The following is a 22,660-nucleotide window of genomic DNA, read 5'->3' on the forward strand; positions in this document are numbered from 1 at the left end:
CTTTGGAAATGGAAGCAAAACTGCTGTTTTCTCAACATTTCTCACTCACAGTCTGAAAAATAAACCAGCTCACCTTCTTAATTCATTCTTACTCTAGATAGGTATTTGGAAAAAGACAAATTATGGATAATCGCTAGAGTACACTTTCCTGGTTTGTTGCATGCCTTGACATAATGATGCAGTTCTTATTCCTCTTATCTACTTTGGGGCATGGCTGTGTATATTCTTCCCTTTGTCTGCTCTATCACAAAGTTTTGATTTTCACAGGCTCACCTCTACCCACAGTCATTCTGTTACTTGTTCTATCAGAAGGAAGGGAGGGAGGAAGTGAGGTTCAGAGGAGGGAGGGAAAAAGGACAGAGAAGGAAGAGAGAAAGGAAAGGAGAGTTTCAGAGGGAGGCAGGGAGGGAAACAAGCACGCAAAAGCCTCTGGCACCCGTATATTTCCCCACTGCTCCTCCTCTGTATCCCTTCTTTTCCTCCTCTTGCTCCCCCTCCTCTTTCTTGTCTCCTTTTCCTCCTCCTCTGTTCCTTCTCCTTCTTCTTTCTCCGTTTCCATCACAGAAGAACACCTGAAAGAGCTCTCTATATATTCAGGTTTCGATACTTTTCTATTTTTTCAATCTCATACCAATCATTTTCCCTTCATGTTGCACGCATGTTACAGTGACCTCTACCCTGCCGAATTCAATGGTCAATATTCATGCTACACGACACATGAGAAATAGTTCACACAGCCAAACAGCTCTCATTCTTGAAAATTCTCCCTCATCCGACATCAGACAATATATTAGAAATAAACGCTGTATAAAATTACTTATTTCTTATAAAATGGAGATAGTAACTGCTAATATCTTACAATAGATTGCTATATGTTTTCTATGGTGTATTTGTGTGCAGGTAAATAATTTTCTTTAATTTGGACTACATTCCACCTACTATTCCAGAAAGTACCTTTCTCACTTAGCAAAGAAATGTAGACATATGCCTGTGCTAAAATTGTACACCTCTAGTCATTAGCAATTGCAGCCACCAAGGATGGTGAGCTGATGAGCCCTGAGAAAACTCAGGATATGAAAACACAGGATAGTGGCTGCAGATAACTGAGCTGCATATCAAAGTAATGATTTCAGTGAGCCCAGATTCTTGCATCTTCCCATACATAGACAAGCACTGAATTCCTTAACTTGGTATATATGGGTTTTTTTAATTAACAATAATCTTTTGTCATTCAGACCACTGGCCCTTGGTTGCAAAACTTCTATATAACCTGGCTTCCTCCTACCTTGCCTCCTCAGAGCAGTTCTCTCAGGGTTATTTGAGACACTCCCTCCTCAGGCTTGAAGTCCTAAAAATTCCTGCCAAATAAATATAACTCTCAAAAAAATTCTTTAAAAACCAACTATTAAAAAAAAAAAACCAACTGTACACTTCTGCAGGCATTTTTATCATCTTTCCATTGTTATTATACAAAGATGTACTATAATTTAGCCAGGAGTCTTGTCAAAAAGCATTTTAAAAAGCCATACTCTTTTCAAAAAGCATTTCTCATATGTAATTTTTTAATTTACTGTTCATTTCCCAATCAAGAGCAGGCTCAGCATTCTCTAAATATTACTTCCTAAGTGTCCGTTATATCGTCTGAGATAGATAAATGGTCATAGATAATGAAATGCATAAAGAAGTTACACATATTGCATTTGCCACTGTGGTTCACCTTTTTGTCTTTGATTTTTATATGTATTTTTACACGTCTAACTCAATGAAATTATGAGCCATGCCGTGTACGGCCACCCAAGCTGGACAGGTCATGGTGGAGAGTTCTGATGAAATACTGGAGAAGGGAATGGCAAACAACTTCAGTATTATTGCCTTGAGAATCCCAGGAACAGCATGAAAAAGCAAAAAGATATGATGGACAGGGAAGCCTGGTGTGCTGTAGTCCATGGGATAATAAAGAGTCAGACAAGACTGAATGACTGAACTGAACTTACATATCTGAAACTATATTTCATACAGACTACAAACATAATCTATGTGAAATCTATTTATATTTTACATACATTTTACATACATATATTTATAATTATTTATAATATAGTTTTAACATAATTTTAGCTGGTTATAAAATCAGTTCATGGAAGAACCATAATTCACCTAGCCATTTAACTATTATTAACATGAAGTATATTTCAAAATTTTCAGTTATCTGAGAAAGTAATGGTTATTAAAACATTTCCTCATTTTTCCTATCCATTATTTTTAGTTTACACATACTTCCTTAACTGGTTGAAATATGACTCTTTTCCTTTGATTTTTCTTATCCCGCTTTTTTCCTAGTGTGCTTCAGAAGTGTTTAAAAATCAAACAAAACTAACATATTTTAATGTTTGGTTTCTACTTAATTTAGCATTTGAATAATTATGGTCAGTGTTTTTAAAATGTCTGCTGATTTTAAAAGACAAAATAACAAAGAACCACTTTCAGTTCAGTTCAGTTCAGTTGCTCAGTCATGTCTGACTCTTTGCGACCCCATGAATCACAGCACGCCAGGCCTCCCTCTCTATCACCAACTCCTGGAGTCCATTCAAACCCATGTCCATTGAGATGCCATCCAACCATCTCATCCAACCCCTTCTCAATCTTTCCCAACATCAGGGTCTTTTCAGATGAGTCAGCTCTTTGCATCAGGTGGCCAAAGTATTGGAGTTTCAGCTTCAACATCAGTCCTTCCAAAGAACACCCAGGACTGATCTCCTTTAGGATGGACTGGTTGGATCTCTTTGCAGTCCAAGGGACTCTCAAGAGTCTTCTCTAACACCACAGTTCAAAAGCATCAATTCTTAGGTGCTCACCTTTCTTTATAGTCCAACTCTCACATCCATACATGACTACTGGAAAAACCATAGTCTCGACTGGACGGACCTTTGTTGACAAAGTAATGTCTCTGCTTTTTAATATGCTGTCTAGTTTGGTCATAACTTTCCTTCCAAGGAGTAAGTGTCTTTTAATTTCATAGCTGCAATCACCATCTGTAGCGATTTTGGAGACCAGAAAAACAAAGTCTGACACTGTTTCCACTGTTTCCCCATCTATTTCCCATGAAATGATGGGACCAGATGCCATGATCTTTGTTTTCTGAATGTTGAGCTGTAAGCCAGCTTTTTCACTCTCCCTTTTCACTTTCATCAAGAGGCTTTTGAGTTCCTCTTCACTTTCTGCCATAAGGGTGGTGTCATCAAAGTATCTGAGGTTATGATATTTCTCCCGGCAATCTTGATTCCAGCTTGTGATTCTTCCAGCCCAGTGTTTCTCATGATGTACTCTGCATAAAAGTTAAATAAACAGGGTGACAATATACAGCCTTGATGTACTCCTTTTCTTATTTGGAACCAGTCTGTTGTTCCATGTCCAGTTCTAACTGTTGCTTCCTGTCCTGCATATAGGTTTCTCAAGAGGCAGGTCAGGTGGTCTGGTATTCCCTTCTCTCTCAGAATTGTCCACAGTTGATTGTGATCCACACAGTCAAAGGCTTTGGCATAGTCAATAAAGCAGAAATAGATGTTTTTCTGGAACTCTCTTGCTGTTTCTATGATCCAGCAGATGTTGGCAATTTGATCTCTGGTTCCTCTGCCTTTTCTAAAACCAGCTTGAACATCTGGAAGTTCATGGTTCACGTATTGTTGAAGCCTGGCTTGGAGAATTTTGAGCATTACTGTACTAGCATGTGAGATGAATGCAATTGTGCGGTAGTTTGAGCATTGTTTGGCATTACCTTTCTTTGGGATTGGAATGAAAACCGACTTTTCCCATCCTGTGGCCACTGCTGAGTTTTCCAAATTTGCTGGCATATTGAGTGCAGCACTTTCACAGTGTCATCTTTGAGGATTTGAAATAGCTCAACTGAAATTCCATCACCTCCACTAGCTCTGTTCATAGTGATGCTTTCTAAGGCCCACTTGACGTTGCATTTCAGGATGTCTGGCTCTAGGTGAGTGATCACACCATCGTGATTATCTTGGTCGTGAAGATAATTTTTGTACAGTTCTGTGTATTCTTGCCACCTCTTCTTAACGTCTTCTGCTTTTGTTAGGTCCCTACTATTTCTGTCCTTTATTGCACCCATCTTTGCATGAAATGTTCCCTTGGTATCTCTAATGTTCTTGAAGAGATCTCTAGTCTTTCCCATTCTATTTTTCCCCTCTATTTCTTTTCATTGATCACTGAGGAAGGCTTTCTTATCTCTCCTTGCTACTCTTTGGAACTCTGCATTTAAATGTGTATATTTTCCCTTTTCTCCTTTGCTTTTCAATTCCCTTCTTTTCACAGCTATTTGTAATGCCTCCTCAGACAGCCATTTTGCTTGTTTGCATTTCTTTTTCTTGGGGATGGTCTTGATACCTGTCTCCTGTACAATGTCATGAACCTCCATAGTTCATCAGGCTCCCTGTCTGTGATCACTAATTATACCCACTAAACAAAATAGTTAATAACTACAGAATATTTTGTCATTTAAGCATATTTTCACATATGATTTTTGTGAATACTCTATGCCTTACTTTTTTATTCAATGTTATATAACAAGTGTGTTCCTTTGACATCAAGGACATTATATAAATGTGAGTTCAGTTCATTTGCTCAGTCATATCCAACTCTGCAACCCCATGGACTGCAGCACACCAGGCCTCCCTGTCCATCACTAAGTCTCAGAGCTTGCTCAAACTCATGTCCATTGAGTCGGTGATGCCATCCAACCACCTCATCCTCCTTTGTCCCCATCTCATCCTGCCTTCTTTCTAACCAGGATCAGGTTCTTTTCCAAGGAGTCAGATCTTTGCATCAGGTGGCCAAAGTACTGGGGTTTCAGCTTCAGCATCAGCCCTTCCAATGAATATTCAGGACTGATTTCCTTTAGGATGGACTGGTTGGATCTCCTTGCAGTCCAAGGGACTCTCAAGAGTCTTCTCCAACATCATAGTTCAAAAGCACCATTTCTTTGGTGCTCAGCTTTCTATATAGCCAGCTCTCACATCCATACATGACTAGTGGAAAAACCAGAGCCTTGACGAGAGAGACCTTTGTTGGCAAAGTAATGTCTCTGTTTTTTAATATGCTATCTAGGTTGGTTATAACTTTTCTTCCAAAGAGCAAGTATCTTTTAATTTCATGACTGCAGTCACCATCTGCAGTGATTTTGGAGCCCAAAAATTTTTGAATGTTTTGAATGTTGAATGTTAAGGTTTCTATGAATCTTTGTATAATATACTACCACATGGCATACTGTGTTCTAGTAAACTAGTGGATTCTTTTTGAATATTTACATCTGTGTAACTGACAGTATAAATAAAATTGTTATGAAATTAAGCATTAATAAACATCTGCTATATTTTGTGTCCTTAGTGTACACTGTAAAAACAGATTCTGAAATATTTTTACTGCATATATGAGCAACTGGATCGCAGTCAGTTTGAATATGTTTTTTATGCACAAAAAATTTTATTTTATTTTTAAAAAATTTTTATTTACTTACTCTTTTATTTATTTTAAAATATCATTTCTTTTTTTAAAATTTATTTTACTTTACAATACTGTATTGGTTTTGCCATACATTGATATGAATCCACCACAGGTGTACATGCGTTCCCAAACAGGAACCCCCCTCTCACCTCCCTCCGCATAACATCTCTCTGGGTCATCCCCGTGCACCAGCCCCAAGCATGCTGTATCCTGCATTGGACATAAATTGGAGATTCTTTTCTTCCATGATGGTTTACATGTTTCAATGCCATTCTCCTAGATCATCCCACCCTCTCCCTTTCCCTCTGAGTCCAAAAGTCTGCTCTACACATCTGTGTCTCTTTTGCTGTCTTGTTACAGGGTCATTACCATCTTTCTAAATTCCATATATATGTGTTAGTATACTGTATTGGTGTTTTTCTTTCTGGCTTCCTTCACTCTGTATAATTGGCTCCAGTTTCATCCATCTCATTAGAACTGATTCAAATGTATTCTTTTTAATGGCTGAGTAATACTCCATTGTGTATATGTACCACAGCTTTCTTATCCATTCATCTGCTAATGGACATCTAGGTTGTTTCCATGTCCTGACTATTATAAACAGTGCTGTGATGAAAAATGCTGGAGAGGCTGTGGAGAAAAGGGAACCCTCTTATACTGTTGGTGGGTATGCAAACAAGTACAGCCACTATGGAGAACAGTATGGAGATTCCTTAAAAATTGCAAATAGAACTGCCTTATGACCCAGCAATCCCATTCCTGGGCATACACATCGAGGAAACCAGAATAGAAAGAGACACATGTACCCCCCAAAATTTTAAATATGCATGTTATAAATTGTAAGATAATCCATCATTTCCAAAAATTGAATAAAATACAATAGCAATATGTAAAGGTAAGATACCATTTTCAACTAAATTATATTTTTATTGGCTTTAAATGTTGAAAAATACTTGTACGACATTTGAAGTTAAGCTTTATTTGAGACAAAATGAGGACTGCAACCCAGGAGGCAGGTTTCCAGATAGTTCTGAGACACTCCTCCAAGGAAGCGAGTGGAGGAGCCAGGGTATATAGAAGTTTTGCAACTAAGGGTAGGTAGTCAGGAACCTCAAAGATTACTGTTGATTAAAAAACAAAACTAACAGGTACCTTGAGGTAAGGAATTTAGTTCTTTTCTATGTAAGGGAAGATGCAAAAGTCTGGGCTCATTGAAATCATTCCTTTGATATGCACCTCAGCTGTGTGAGGGGCTTCCCAGGTGGCGCTAGTGGTCAAGAACCTGCCTGCCAATGCAGGAGATTTAAGAGACCAGGTTTGATTCCTGGGTCGGGAGGATCTCCTGGAGGATGGCACAGCAGCCTACTACAGTATTCTTGCCTGGAGAATCCCATGGACAGAGGAGCCTGGTGGGCTATGGCCCATAGGATTACAAAGAGTCGCACACAACTGAAGCGACATAGCAGTTAAGATATTCAGTTGCATCATCCTACCAACACACACCCAGGTTCCCCTTCCTAATCAACTATTCCCACTAACCCTGGGAGCCTTTTATCTGTTTTCTATGCTTACATTTTGCCTTTTCCAAAATGCCCCACAAATGGAATCATATAGTTTTTAACTGAGCTATTTGTTTTAGTTGTTGAATCATAATGGTTATTAATATATTCTAGATACTAGACCTTTAGCAGATAGGTAATTTGAAAATATTTTCTCCTATTCAAGGGACTGTCTCTTCACTTTCTTGATAATGTGCTTTTAAGTAGAAAATTTTCACTTTTAATAAAGTCGAATTTATCTAATTTTATGTTGTGTTGTTTGTGCTTTGGTATCATACCTAATTTTTTTACTTTTCTTCCCATTGCTTTTGTTTACTAAACGGATATTGTCTACACATAATGGCCTGCCTCAAGGAACCCTGCCCCTCTGCCTGAACACCATCCCTTCCTGGAGGCTGACCATTCCAGGAGACAGTTGCAAGAAAAATGGTGTTTTTTCTTTACTTCCACAGCTCCTCCCCTGCTCCATTTTATAAAAGAACCTGGCATCCAGACCCCAAATAAAATGATTATTTTGAGATATTAGTCTGCCATCTTCTCAGTCTTCTGGCTTTTTGAATAAAGTTGTTATTCCTCGCCTCAACAAATTTCTTAGATTTATTGGCTTGTCGTGCAGCAAGCAGAGTGAGCTAAGACTCGATAACAGATTTATAACTGCTTTCTTGTAAGATTTTTATAGGTTTAACTCTTATATTTACATTTTTGATCCATTGTGACCAAACTTTTATATATAGCGAAAAGTAGGGGTTTCTCTTCTTTTGTCTGTGGCTATCTAGTTTTCCCAGGATGGTTCTGAAAAAGGGCTATTGTTTCCTCCATTGAATTGACTTGCCACAATTATTTGTCTTTTTTTCCCCCTCAGGAGTGCTATGGGTAGTCAGCATCCTTTTTTTCCTGATATTATCTTTCTGTAAGCTTATTTTTTAAATTGGTTAATAACTGTTTCACAATGTTGTCTTTTGTTGTTTACTTGTTTTATACAAATTCAAGGGCTTTTTTCTGTTTCCATGGAAAATGTGACTGGAATATTTCAATGCATTGAAAAGAATCTGTGGATGGCATTATGTAGTATGGACATTTTAACTATATCAGTTCTTCTGGTCCATGAACAAGGATAGCTTTCCATTTGTTTGTCTCCTTCAATTAATTTTACCACAGTTTTGGAGTTTTCAGTGTAGAAATATTCACATCCTTGGAGAGATCTATTCCTAATTATTTTACTGTTTTTCTATTGCAAGCATAATTGTTTTATTTCTTATTCAAGTAGTTCATTGTTAGTGTATAAAAATGAAACTGTCTTATATAAGTTGACTTTGTATCCTGCAACTTTACTAAATTCATTGATCAGTTCTAATAGTTTTTTAGTGGAGCCTTTAGGATTTTCTATATGAAAACTACATAGAAAATGCAAAATTCTAAAACTCCTAAAGGCCAACAGAAGAGAAAATCCAGATGACGTTGGATTTGGGTGGCTCAGATGGTAAAGCATCTGTTTACAATGCAGGAGACCCAGGTTTGATCCCTGGGTTGGGAAGATCCTCTGGAGAAGGAAATGGCAACCCATACCAGTACTCTTGCCTGGAAAATCCCATGGATGGAGGAGCATTGTAGGCTACAGTCCATGGGGTCACAAAGATTTGGACATGACTGAACGACTTCACTTCCACTTTCTTTTGGGATAAAATGATATCATAGTCACTGCAGAAATGAAAATTAAAACAACAATGAGATGTCATTGCACACCTAATGAGATGGAGAAAATCCAAATCGTTGACCACAGCAAATGTTGGCATGGATGTATAGTAATAGGAATTCTCATTCATTGCTGGTGGGAATTCAAAATGGTACAGCCACTTAGGAAGACAAGCAGCTTCTTACAAAACTAAGCATACTCTTACCATACAGGTGTTTATCCACACGAACTAAAAATGTATATCCACAAAAAACTGGTGCATGGTCATTGATAGCAGCTTGTTATAACTGCCAAAACCTGGAAGCAATCAAGGTGTCGTTCACTGAGTGAACGGAAAATGCACTATTAAAAATGAAATAAACAAAAGATATTTGGGTTGGCAAGGGACAATTAAACCACTATTTCAGTTCAGTCGCTCAGTCATGTCCAACTCTTTGCGACCCCAATGACTGCAGCACGCCAGGCCTCCCTGTCCATCACCAATTCCCAGAGTTTACTCAAACTCATGTCCATTGAGTCAGTGATGCCATTCAACCATCTCATCCTCTATCGTCCCCTTCTCCTCCTGCCTTCAGTCTTTCCCATCATCAGGGTCTTTTCCAATGAGTCAGTTCTTCGTGTCAGGTGGCCAAAGTATTGGAGTTTCAGCTTCAGCATCAGTCTTTCCAATGAATATTCAGGATTGACTTCTTTTAGGATGGACTGGTTGGATGTCCTTGCAGTCCAAAGGACTCTCAAGAGTCTTTTCCAACACCACAGTTCAAAAGCATCACTTCTTTGGTGCTCACTATTAATAAGCCACTATTTATTAATAGATTATTAACAGATGAAATGATTGAGCATATAGAACATGCTAACAATCCATACAACACTGAAACAGATTTAGCAAAGTTTTAGGATAAAAGTTTAAAAAACAAACAATATTTTTAAATACTAGTAGCAAATAGTTTAAAGCAAAATTATAAACCATTTCATTTATTATAGCATGAAAATAAATATGATTTCCAACAGAAACTCTACAAGCCAGAAGAAAATGGCACGATATATTTAAAATGAAGAAAGGGAAGAACTACAACCAAGACTACTCTACCCGGCAAGACTCGTGTTTAGGTTTGGTGGAGAAATTAAAATCTTTCCAGACAAGCAAAACTTAAGAGAATTCAGCACCACCCAACCAGCTTTACAACAAATCCTGAAGGAACTTCTCTAGGCAGGAAACACAAGAGAAGGAAAAGAACTACACAAAATAAACCCGAAGCAATTAAGAAAATGGTAGTGGGATTATACATATTGATAATCACCTTAATTGTAAATGGATTAAATGTACCAACCAAAAGACAGATTGGCTGGGCAGATGAAAACATGTGCATGTATGCACTTCCACATACCACATCACTCTATTTCACTCCCTAAACTGTATGTAATTATTTTATATTGTTAGATTAATCATGTTTCCATTATGCCTTTCAACTGTAATTATCTTCTATGTTTTTGTTTTGGTCTGGCTATTGATTGTGAAAACTGATTAAAATCTTTACTATTGTGATTATGCAACTATTATTCACTTAATATCGTCGTATCATGATTGGTCAACAGAAAATAATGCAATTCTATTTCACTAAAACTACCATTTAGTAGAAAAACTTGCAATCACTTTTTGACATCTAGATGCATATCAGGATTACCTTGAAATATTTTGAAAAATACAAATGTCCAGGTACTGCTACTCTTCTACAAAACACCAGATGTGTTTCCCATAAGCAAGCATGTTTAAAAACAAGTGGACTGTATGATGATCTTTTACTTTTATCTAGTTTGTTTCACTATTTCTATTTCATATTCAGTGCTCCCATTTCATTTAGGTTTTTTTCCAATTTCTCTGTCTCTTTTTGATGTTGTTGTTCTTTCTCAAGCCTTTATCAAGTGTAGTAGGAAAGCTTTTATATGCATGCATATATCCATATATATAGCATGTATAATATATATATTTTAGAAAATTTATTAATTTTGCCTAGCTAAAAAAATTATGACATTTTGATTCCACTTGTTCGACTTAGTATGTATAGAATGTTAGATTTCTAATTTATATTCTTTCAAAGATTTATAGTTCCATGTATTTTAACATCTGTCATTACTGTCAACATTCTAGAAAATTTATTATCTTAGTGATTTAAAAAAAACTTAAATGAGACTTGAAAATTCTAATTTTGAGAATATAAAGAAATACTTTGCTGTTTAAAAAATGGGAAATTAACAAATGATACAGTATTGTTAACTGAAGTAGAGATTTTGTTTGAATTTCACAAAATTTTATGATACTGTCCATTATTTGTTTTCATACCTTATTCAAGACCCCATATTATATTGAATTGCACTGAGCAGCTTCAGCCTCATGAAACAAATTCTGTCAAATTCCGTTTTCACTTTTATTCTTTTACAAATAATTTTTAATTTTCCTTGTTATGGCCTCCTAGATACACCTGTCATTTAAGAGCAGACATTTAATTTCTAAATACAAGGGATTTTATTTAAAGTATCTTTACATTAATTTCTCATTTGGATTATAATTTCTCATTTAAATGCTTTCTTCGTTGCAATCACCCTGGGTGCTTTTTTCACTCCAACTTATTGAGGCTTTCGATGGCTAAGTAGAATATCTCTCCTGGTAAATGTCACATTGTACTTGAAAATATGTGGGTTATTTTCAAATATCTTTTAATATTGATTTCTAACATAATTTCCCAGTGATAAGAGAATAGACTCTGTACGATTTCAATACCTTTAGACTATGAAAATTTTCACCTTGCTTTATGTCCCAAGAAATATTCCAGGGTCTCCTAGTTTACAATCTATAGGGACTTGAATAGAATTTGTATGCTACTGTGAAAATTGTGGGTGAAAATTGTATAAATTTCAACTATGTTGAATTGGTTCACAGTGCCTTTCAGGTCTACTATATCCTTTTCCTTCTCTGTATATTCATTCTATTAATTTTTTTGAGAGTTTGATATTGAAACTCCAACTAAAATCTTAATTTACCTATTTAAAAAATAATTAAAATATAGGAATATATTCTTTGCAGCCAGAGATGGAGAAGCTCTATACAGTCAACAAAAACAAGACCAGGAGCTGACTGTGGCTCAGATCATGAACTCCTTCTTGCTAAATTCAGACTTAAATTGAAGAAAGTAGGGAAAACCACTAGACCATTAAGGTATGACCTAAATCAAACCACTTATGATTATACAGTGGAAGTGAGAAATAGATTTCAGGGGCTAGATCTGTAGATAGAGTGCCTGATGAACTATGGACGGAGGTTTGTGACATTGTACAGGAGACAGGGATCAAGACCATCGCCATGGACAAGAAATGCAAAAAAGCAAAACGGCTGTCTGGGGAGGCCTTCAAATAGCTGTGAAAAGCAGAGAAGCAAAAAGCAAAGGAGAAAAGGAAAGATATAAGCATCTGAATGCAGAATTCCAAAGAATAGCAAGGAGAGATAAGAAAGCCTTCCTCAGTGATCAATTCAAAGAAATAGAGGAAAACAACAGAATGGGAAAGACTAGAGATCTCTTCAAGAAAATTAGAGATACCAAGGGAACACTTCATGCAAAGATGGGCTCGATAAAGGACAGAAATGGTATGGACCTAATAGAAGCAGAAGATATAAAGAAGAGGTGGCAAGAATACACAGAAGAACTGAACAAAAAAGATCTTCACGACCAAGATAATCACGATGGTGTGATCACTCACCTAGAGCCAGACTTCCTGAAATGTGAAGTCAAGTGGGCCTTAGAAAGCATCACTATGAACAGAGCTAGTGGAGGTGATGGAATTTCAGTTGAGCTATTTCAAATCCTCAAAGATGATGCTGTGAAAGTGCTACACTCAATATGCCCGCAAATTTGGAAAACTCAGCAGTGGCCACAGGATGGGAAAAGTCGGTTTTCATTCCAATCCCAAAGAAAGGCAATGCCAAACAATGCTCAAACTACCGCACAATTGCATTCATCTCACATGCTAGTAAAGTAATGCTCAAAATTCTCCAAGCCAGGCTTCAACAATACGTGAACCATGAACTTCCAGATGTTCAAGCTGGTTTTAGAAAAGGCAGAGGAACCAGAGATCAAATTGCCAGCATCTGCTGGATCATGGGAAAAGCAAGAGAGTTCCAGAAAGACATCTATTTCTGCTTTATTGACTATGCCAAAGCCTTTGACTGTGTGGATCACAATAAACTGTGGAAAATTCTGAAAGAGATGGGAATACCAGACCATCTGACCTGCCTCTGGAGAAACCTATATGCAGGTCAGGGAGCAACAGTTAGAACTGGACATGGAACAACAGACTGGTTCCAAATAGGAAAAGGAGTACGCCAAGGCTGTATATTGTCACCCTGCTTATTTAACGTATATGCAGAGTACATCATGAGAAATGCTGGGCTGGAAGAAGCACAAGCTGGAATCAAGATTGCTGGGAGAAATATCAATAACCTCAGATATGCAGATGACATCACCTTTATGGCAGAAAGTGAAGAGGAACTCAAAAGCCTCTTGATGAAAGTGAAAGAAGAGAGTGAAAAAGTTGGCTTAAAGCTCAACATTCAGAAAACGAAGATCATGGCATCCGGTCCCATCACTTCATGGGAAATAGATGGGGAAACAGTGGAAACAGTGTCAGACTTTATTTTTTGGGGCACCAAAATCACTGTAGATGGTAATTGGAGCCATGAAATTAAAAGATGCTTACTCCTTGGAAGGAAAGTTATGACCAACCTAGATAGCATATTGAAAAGCAGAGACATTACTTTGCCAACAAAGATCTGTCTAGTCAAGGCTATGGTTTTTCTAGTGGTCATGTATGGATGTGAGAGTTGGACTGTGAAGAAGGTTGAGCACTGAAGAATTGATGCTTTTGAACTGTGGTGTTGGAGAAGATTCTTGTAGAGTCCCTTAGACTGCAAGGATATCCAACTAGTCCATTCTGAAGGAGATCAGTCCTGGGTGTTCTTTGGAAGGACTGATGCTAAAGCTGAAACTCCAATACTTTGGCCACCTCATGCGAAGAGTTGACTCATTGGAAAGGATTCTGATGCTGGGAAAGATTGAGGGCAGGAGGAGAAAGGGGCGACAGAAGATGAGACCGTTAAATGGCTTCACCGACACAAGGGACACGAGTTTGAGCAAACTCCGGGAAACAGTGAAGGATAGGGAAGCCCGTAATGGTGCAGTCCATGAGGCCACAAAGAGTTGGACATGACTTAGCAACTGAATATCAACAACAATCTTAAATTCAAGTCCATTTTAATAACTCTGCATCCCCCTCTCCCACACACACACATTCATATTATTTGACATCATATTTTGCATCTTTTGTTTTATTTATTCCCTAACAACTTATTTGGATACACATAATTTTACTCCTTTTGCCTCCACCCTCCCACCTTTGGTTGCACTGGGTCTTTGTTGCTGCTCATGGACTTTCCCTAATTGTGGAGAGCAGGGGCTACTCTTCATGTTAGTATTAGGGCTTCAGGTTGCCGCGGCTTCTCTTGCAGAGCATGCACTGTAGCCATGGGGGCTTCAGTAGTGGCTCACAGGCTTAGTTGCCCTGCGATGTGTGGTATCTTCCCAGACCAGAGATCCACTCTGTGTCCCTTCTTGGTGGGCGGATTCACAACCGCTGACCACCAGGCAAGTCTCTCCTTTTCTCTTTTTAATCTTCCTGTTAGCTTTATAAATTGCTGATAAACTACCTTACCTCTGTGTTTGAGGTACCATTGAGATTTTCCTTTGTAATTTTCACATTTATAATTGCAATATTTTCTTTTCTACTTAAAGAATTCCTTTTAACTTTTATTATAAAGCTGGTTTCATGGTGCTGAACTCCTTTAGTTTTTGCTTGTTTGTAAAACTCTTTATTTCATCTTCAAATCTGAAAGTAGCCTTGCCAGGTAGAGTATTTTAGTTTTTTCCATTCATTATTTTGAATATTCTTATGCCACACTCTCTTCTAACCTGCAACGGTTCTGCTGAAGAGTCACCTGATGGTTTCATGGGAGTTCCTTTGTATGTAGTTATGAATAGTTGCCTTTATCGTGCTGATTTTAAGACTCTCTCTCTTTAATTTTTTCCATTTTAATTGAAATGTGCCTGGATGTGGATGTCTTTGGGTACATCTTGTTTGGGACTCTGTGCTTCAGGGACCTGGATGTTTGTTTCCTTCCCCAGGTTAGGAAAGTTTTCAGCTATTATATCTTCAGATAAGTTCTTTCCCCTCATTATCCCTCTTCTGCTCCTGAGACTCCTATAATGCAAATGTTAGTGTACTTGAGATTGTCGTACAAGTCATGTAAAACTTTTTCATTTTGTTTAATGCATTATTTTCTTCATCTGAAGTGCTTTCCACTACTGTCTTCCAGTTCACTGATTACTTTCTACGTATCATCTAATTTACTGTTTAGTCTTCTAGTAAATTTTTAATTTCAGTTATTATATTCTTTAGCTCTCTTTGCTTCCTCTTTATATATTCTCTTTGTTAAACTTCTCACTGTGTTCATCCATTCTTCCTTTGAACATCTTTAGATCATTACTTTGAACTCTTGATTGTGTAAATGTCTTATCTCCACTTGGCTTATTCTTCTTCCAGAGCTTTTCTTGTTCCTTTGTCAGTAACATTCTTTTCTCTTCTCCTTTTGCCTAATTCGTTTTGTTTATTTCTATATAGTAGGTAGGTCAGCTGTGTTTCCTGATATTGGAGAAGTAGCATTATGAAGATGTTCCTAATGGACCTAGCAGCACACCACCCTCCAGTCACCAGAGCTATTACTATGTGTTCTGTGGGTGTCCCGCATGTGAACTGCTTGGGCCCTTTGATTGTGGCAGGGTTAAATATTGTGGGTGTGTTCATAGGCAGGTCTGGCCCCCAGCATGATTGGCTTCTAGGCCCTGCCTCATGTGATGGCTACCAGTCCATTGGAATGTGGAACAAAGTTCTGTTGCTGCTGGCTGCAGGGCCTGAGGGGTCCTGCGGTTGGAGCTGGCTCACTGGTGGGCGAGGTCATATTTCATGGCTGTTGGCTGTATGGGCTGGCTGTGGGGAGCTGAAAGGGGTGCCATCCTGCTGGTGCATGGGGCTGGGTCCCAGGATTGCTGGTATGGGGACCAGGGAGGCCCAAACCTTGTGCCAGATCACTGGTGGGCAGGTATGCCCTCGATGATAATAGACTAGAGTGAGGACGCTAAAATGATATTTGCCAGAAGCAGTGTCCTCATGGTAGAATGAGCTCTCCAAAATGACTGCCATCAGCATCTATGTCTCCAGGGAAATTCCCAGGTGCCTTCTGCTTCTCTAGGAGGTTTTCCAAGATCAGCAAATGGGACTGATTAAGGCTTCTTTCCAGAGAAGGCAATGGCAACCCACTCCAGTACTCTTGCCTGGAAAACCCCATGGGCGGAGGAGCCTGGTGGGCTGCAGTCCATGGGGTCGCTAAGAGTCGGACACGACTGAGCGACTTCTCTTTCACTTTTCACTTTCATGCATTGGAGAAGGAAATGGCAACCCACTCCAGTGTTCTTGCCTGGAGAATCCCAGGGACGGGGGAGCCCGGTGGGCTGCTGTCTATGGGGTCGCACAGAGTCGGACACGACTGAAGCGACTTAGCAGCAGCAGCAGCAAGGCTTCTTTCACATTACTGCCTCTGTGCTTGAGATTTCACACACAAGCTTTAAGAGTAAGGTTTCTGTTTTTTACAGCCCTCTGGCTTTCCTGTGTGCGAGCCCTGCTGGCCTTCAGGCCAGACAGTCTAAGGACTTATCTTCCCAATGCAGGACCCCCAGGCTAGGAAGCCCAATGCAGGATTCAAACAACTTTCTCCTTGGGGAGAACTTCTGCAATTGTCATTATCTTCTCAATTTAAGGCACCTACCTGGTGTCGTGATCTTGACTATGCATTTCTGCCACTCCTCTTGGTCATTTTACAATTAGTTGTGGAAAAATCTTTTCTACTAGTCTTTGGATCTTTCCCATTGATATTTTCTCAGTAAAGAGTTGTAATTTTGATGTGGTCACGGAGGAGGGTCCGTGAGCTCAGGGTCTTCCTATTCCATCATCATGGCCACCAAACACAGTACAAATTTAATTCAAGTCTGTTTAAAATGCAAAGAAATGCTTTTGTGTAATGTGTTTAGATAGCATATTCAAAAGCAGAGACATTACTTTGCCAACAAAGGTCCGTCTAGTCAAGGCTATGGTTTTTCCAGTGGTCATGTATGGATGTGAGAGTTGGACTGTGAAGAAAGCGGAGCACTGAAGAATTGATGCTTTTGAACTGTGGTGTTGGAGAAGACTGTTGAGAGTCCCTTGGACTGCAAGGAGATCCAACCAGTCCATTCTGAAGGAGATCAGCCCTGGGTGTTCTTTGGAAGGACTGATGCTAAAGCTGAAACGCCAATACTTGGGCCACCTCATGCGAAGAGCTGACTCATTGGAAAAGACTCTGATGCTGGGAGGGATTGGGGGTAGGAGGAGAAGGGGACGACAGAGGATGAGATGGCTGGATGGCATCATCGGCTCGACGGACGTGAGTTTGAGTGAACTCCGGGAGTTGGTGATGGACAGGGAGGCCTGCCTGGCGTGCTGCAATTCATGGGGTCGCAAAGAGTCAGACATGACTGAGCGACTGAACTGAATTGAACTGAATGTGTCTTAAAAATAATTAATATGTAAATCTTTAAGTTGTTCTGATTGAAAACAGGATTGATATTTATTAATTGCCATAAAAATAGAAACAGGAATATTTGGAGTAGTAATACTAACAATTGATTTATTGAAATAAGAATGTGAGCACATCAGATCAAGGGATGTATAGAGAAAAATAGTGGAAAACAAAGGCTTAAAGAGGCCTAAAGACATGATCCATACATGTGGATAAGGAGATGTTGTTGAAATATAAGGTGATAGCTGCCTCTGAGGCTTTCAGGCAAATGCATAAAAGCTCAGTTCCTGGCACCCATCACTCTGAGAACCCTGTTGTGACTTAACCCATTCTAACCCGGATGAATTCCACCGAAGCAGGGGACATTTACTATTGCTGTGGAGTGATATTTCAGGCAATAAGACCATTACAAGACGAGATGTTATGCAGCCTAAAGAAAGTGGTTGAAAATATTAGGACCATTGTGTAGAGTAAAGGAAGCAGATTCAGAGAGACAAAAGCAGCTGTGTGCCAGATCCACTTGTACCTGCCCCTTTGCTCATTCCATGCAAATTCCACACTCAGTGATATCACCTTGTAGCATGAAATACACCTTGGAGGAGTGCATACACAGAATTTGGCAAGCACTGCAAATCAGGACTATTTATTTATTTACTTATTTATCTACATATTAGGTATATATATGTGCATCTGAGCTGGGTTACCAGCACACCACTGAACCACTGTCATACATATGAGCTGTCCCAGTAGGATGGAAAGTGCTGTCTGGGAAAGGAGAGTGTAAAGAAGTGGGACCCATCAATTAGCTCTCACTGTGCCAAGGATCCCTAAGACCTTCCAGAGGAGGTTCTATGATGGCCCCAGATCCTCACTGGTGCAAATATCTGAGGCATTAAAGAGGATTATTCACAGCTACCCCGAACTGATCCTTCAGCACACCTACCTGATATTTGTCATTTGTTTGCTTTGTTAAACATTTTGAGAAGTTGCACTTTGCCTTGATATGCTGAGGTCTAGAACTGCACAAAGGAAAAAGACAATTTCCAGACCACAGAAAGTTTAAAATCAACAGGAGAATAACGGTCAGGGAATCAAATTTTCTCCTATTCTTGAGATATGTGTTTTGATGATTAGATCCCGTGTGAAATCAGAGGAAATAAATGGCATACGGGGAGAAGACTTTCACAAGCACATGGCTGACATAGTGGGCAGATGGTGAACAGTATCCTGAATAGGGTCAGCTCTCTCGGGAACACAGCAGGGAGAAGCAAGTAAATTCTCCATGATACTGAAGCTCTCTGGACCCAGCCTCGGGGAACCGGCATGAGGCCGGTTTGGAGAAGTTGCTTTAGATTTGATTCAGTAAACAAATAGCTATTAAGCACTCACAATGTACCCATAGACCACACCACAAACATTGAGCTCCTCAGCATCTCTCCTCTGGCTCCTAGAAGAAAAATTCTTCTTTACTCCCAAATATCCAGTGTCCGTCATCATCTCTAAGCTGGTCCTCATCGGCCTCCTCTTTATAATCACTTAACATTCATGTTGCTTCATTTGTATAACCTTGTCTCGCTACAAGCTTCTCAGCATACGGCACAGACATTATCCCCCCGCCCCCCAATGGCATTTTCATGTCTATTTTGGTGTCTTCCATCTCCTTCAGGAGGATGGCCTTCCTCAGGGCACTATCAATCCTCAAAATGGCTGCCTGGTCACAGACTGACCTGGCTTTCGTAGCTGCCCACAGCAGGAACATCTTCACTCACACAGCTCTACTGGGTTTCTGTTGCACGATTATATTTTTAGGACAATTTTAGTCATTACTTAGAAGGTACAGGAATAAAAATACGAGAGGATTTTCCCACTCTGTTAAATAAATTCAGAGGTGAGAAGTATCCATTCTGGAAGGGCAGAGAACACTCATTGTGACTTACTTTGTGCTGGATCTTCAATTATGCCCTGTTAAAAATGCAGATCTTGAAAGCTGTGGATCAGTATACTTCATTATTTCATGGATTCCTGAATTTGCAACTACCTGAGTTTTGCACCAAGCTCATCTCTTGACAATGCAGATGGATGTGGGAGCCAACTTCAGTCATAGTGAGAGAGGGCATGGAAAGGGTAAGCCCTTGAGTTTGGCCTTCATAGTATAAAAATACTCCTTTTACAAATAGCAATTTTGGATATTGATTCGGGGGAAAAGAGACCTCTGTCCACTAAACCACCTGTGTTTCTTCTAGAAACTGACACAATTGAACCTTTCTTTCTTCATCTCCAAGAGGTGAAGAATTTGGGCCCACTGCTCCTCCTTCCATGTGACCTGCCAACTCCTCGTTCTTATGTAGTACAATAGATAACAGGACTATATGATGAACTTCTCAGCCTTCAGCTGGCCTGGATACATGGTGCACAAGTGTTTTAGGTCTTTACCAGAATTTTATCACTGTTGCCTAGAAAGAAATGGACAAGGGACACATTAAATACTGATGAGGTTTCAAAAACGACTTCAAAACTCACGTTATACTATCCTACTCCTTATTCTGTAGGCAGAACAACAGGACACAGCTACCTGCTCAGGGAAGGCCTTTGTTCTGCTCCTCCCGATTCCCTACCCAGAGTCACAAAACCATTTTCTAAGGTGAGTTCAAAAAGAACTCATTCTCAAAACCAACACAAATACAGAGTAAATTATTCTTTCCATGCTGTTTGTGTATTTGCTTAATTTTGGACAACAAGATGTTAATTATTACCATACTCATTTAATTTTCTCTACTGTGCTATGGGTCCGTCTTACCTATGAAATTAAGGCTTCATTCAGAAAGCAAGTCATACCTTACTTATCTTTATTTATATATATATCCAAAATTCCTGACATCATCAGAATGGAATGGGATGAAGTAGGAACCAAAATCAAATAATAATTCGAAAGAAATGTTTGCATATATTTTTGATTTTCCTCTGTCTCCATGAATAGGCGTGAGATTCTGGAAGAACTTCCCAAGTATGAGGACCTCACACCACACTGGTGCTACCCACACGGTCTTCTGCTTGCTGGGCATCCCTGGCCTTGAAGACAACTACATGCGGATTTCCATCCCCTTTGTTATTTCCTATGCCGCTGCCTTGTTTGGGAACAGCCTGCTCCTCTTCAATATCCTCACCAAGCGCAGCCTCCATGAACCCACGGACCCCTTCCTCTGCGTGCTGTCCGGAGCAGACCTTGTCCTCTCCAAGTGCATAGTGCCTCAGGCCTTGGCGATCCTCTGGTTCCATGCTGGAGAGCTCTCCCTGGATCGCTGCATTTCTCAGGTATTCTTCCTCTCTTCCACTTTCATTTACGCATCTGGGATCTTGCTGGTGATGGCATTTGACTGCTACATTGCCGTATGCTACCCGCTGTGATACACCACTGTTCTGACACATACACTGATAGGGAAAATTCGTATATCCATCTTCCTAAGAAGTTATCGTACAGTTTTTCCTGTAATATTTCTTCTGAAAAGACTGACTTTTTATAAGAGTAACATCCTCCCAAACACTGCTTGTAAACGTGTTGTCCTGGCAAAAATTTCCTGCAATGATATCCAACGGAACGCTGGAAAAGGAAATGGCTATCCACTGCAGTATTCTGGCCTGGAGAATTCCATGGACTGTATGTATAGTCCATGGGGTCACAAAGAGTCGGACACAACTGAGCGACTTTCACACAGAACATCTGGTTTGATTTGTTTTGTCCTAATGTCGACCTTGGTCTTAGATGTTGTGCTAATCTTTGTTTCATATACGCCTGTTCTCCGTGCTGTCTTCCACATCCCTTCCCAAGATGCTCCTCACAAAACTCTCACCACATGTGGCTCCCATATCTGTGTCATCATCCTCTTTCATGGACCTGGGATCTTCTCAGTTCTCACTCAGTGGTTTGGATACCACATTCCACTCCATATTTACATTCTCCTGGCCAATGTCTATATTCTCATTCCACCTACATTAAATCCCACGGTTTATGGCATTAAGACCAAGCAGATTCAGGACCTGGTAGTTCATTTGCTGTTTCCCATGCAGATACGACTATCATAATGGAAATTACCCTTGTGCTCTCCTCAGTAATGCTCATCACGTTTTAGGTTAGCTTTTGCATCAAGATGTGGAAGGGTACAGTGGAAATACTAATCAAATAACTATGTATCTTGTTGTCATAGAGCATTTTTATCAGGAATGGGTTTGTAAATGTTTCTTGCAAAGTCTTTAATAACTCATAAGATATCAGTGCCTTTGAGGTCTTAGTTCACTTTCTTATACATAGAATTCATAACTAGATTAGCTCACCTCCCTACTCCTAGGCTGGAGGTTAGAATGTAATGACTTGGAAACTTTCCTGGGTAATTGTTAAACTCTTATTTACTAGGGTATGCTATGCTTTGAATGGCTACACTTGTTTTATTCCTCTCATTCAGACATTTTCCTGCCATTTGCCCCTATGTGATTGCTTTCATCATACTTTTGTGTTTTCGAGAAGTATAAAATTCACATATATCTTAAAATTCATATGTATTCACCATTAACATAATGTTACCATAAATAATGAGCATATGTATCAGTAAATCTTTATTGTTTTAAAACATTAAACATAGCAAATGTTTACTAATTCTTTCCTTTTATTTATATTACCAGCTGTTTGGAAGAAAATATTCAACATGAGAGCAAATACAGTACAAACGTGTAAGAGTACACTGAGCAAGCATACGTAAAAAACACACTCATATATGTAGAGGTGTAGCCATCGTGGCAGAGTCGGAAGACCCTAAGCTCACCTGCTTCCATGGGCAGTCCAAAACTGCAACCATTTACAGAATAGCTATCAGTGAAAATGACCCTAAGACTAGCAGGAAAGCATCTCCACAACTAAAGATGTAATGAAAAAACCACAACAAGATGCGTAGTGGTGTCCTGTGTCTCCTGCTTGGCAGGCGGATTCTTTACCACTGAGCAACCAGAAAAGCTCAGGAGAAGGAGAGGGCAGGACAAATTGAGAGAGTAGCGTTGACATATATGCACCTCCATTTATAAAATAGATGGCTTGCGGAATGCTGCTGTATAACACAGGGAGTTCAGTGTGCTGCTCTGTGATAGCCTAGAGGAGTGGAACAGGGAGGCGGTGGGAGGGAGGCTTAA

At 39.4% G+C, this 22,660-nt stretch overlaps 1 pseudogene; it reads left to right on the top strand.

The window, feature by feature from the left end:
- Positions 20,492–21,565, top strand: LOC102176983 (annotated as a pseudogene).

This window comes from Capra hircus, chromosome 15, assembly GCF_001704415.2.
Source record: "Capra hircus breed San Clemente chromosome 15, ASM170441v1, whole genome shotgun sequence".
Taxonomy (NCBI): Eukaryota; Metazoa; Chordata; class Mammalia; order Artiodactyla; family Bovidae; genus Capra; species Capra hircus.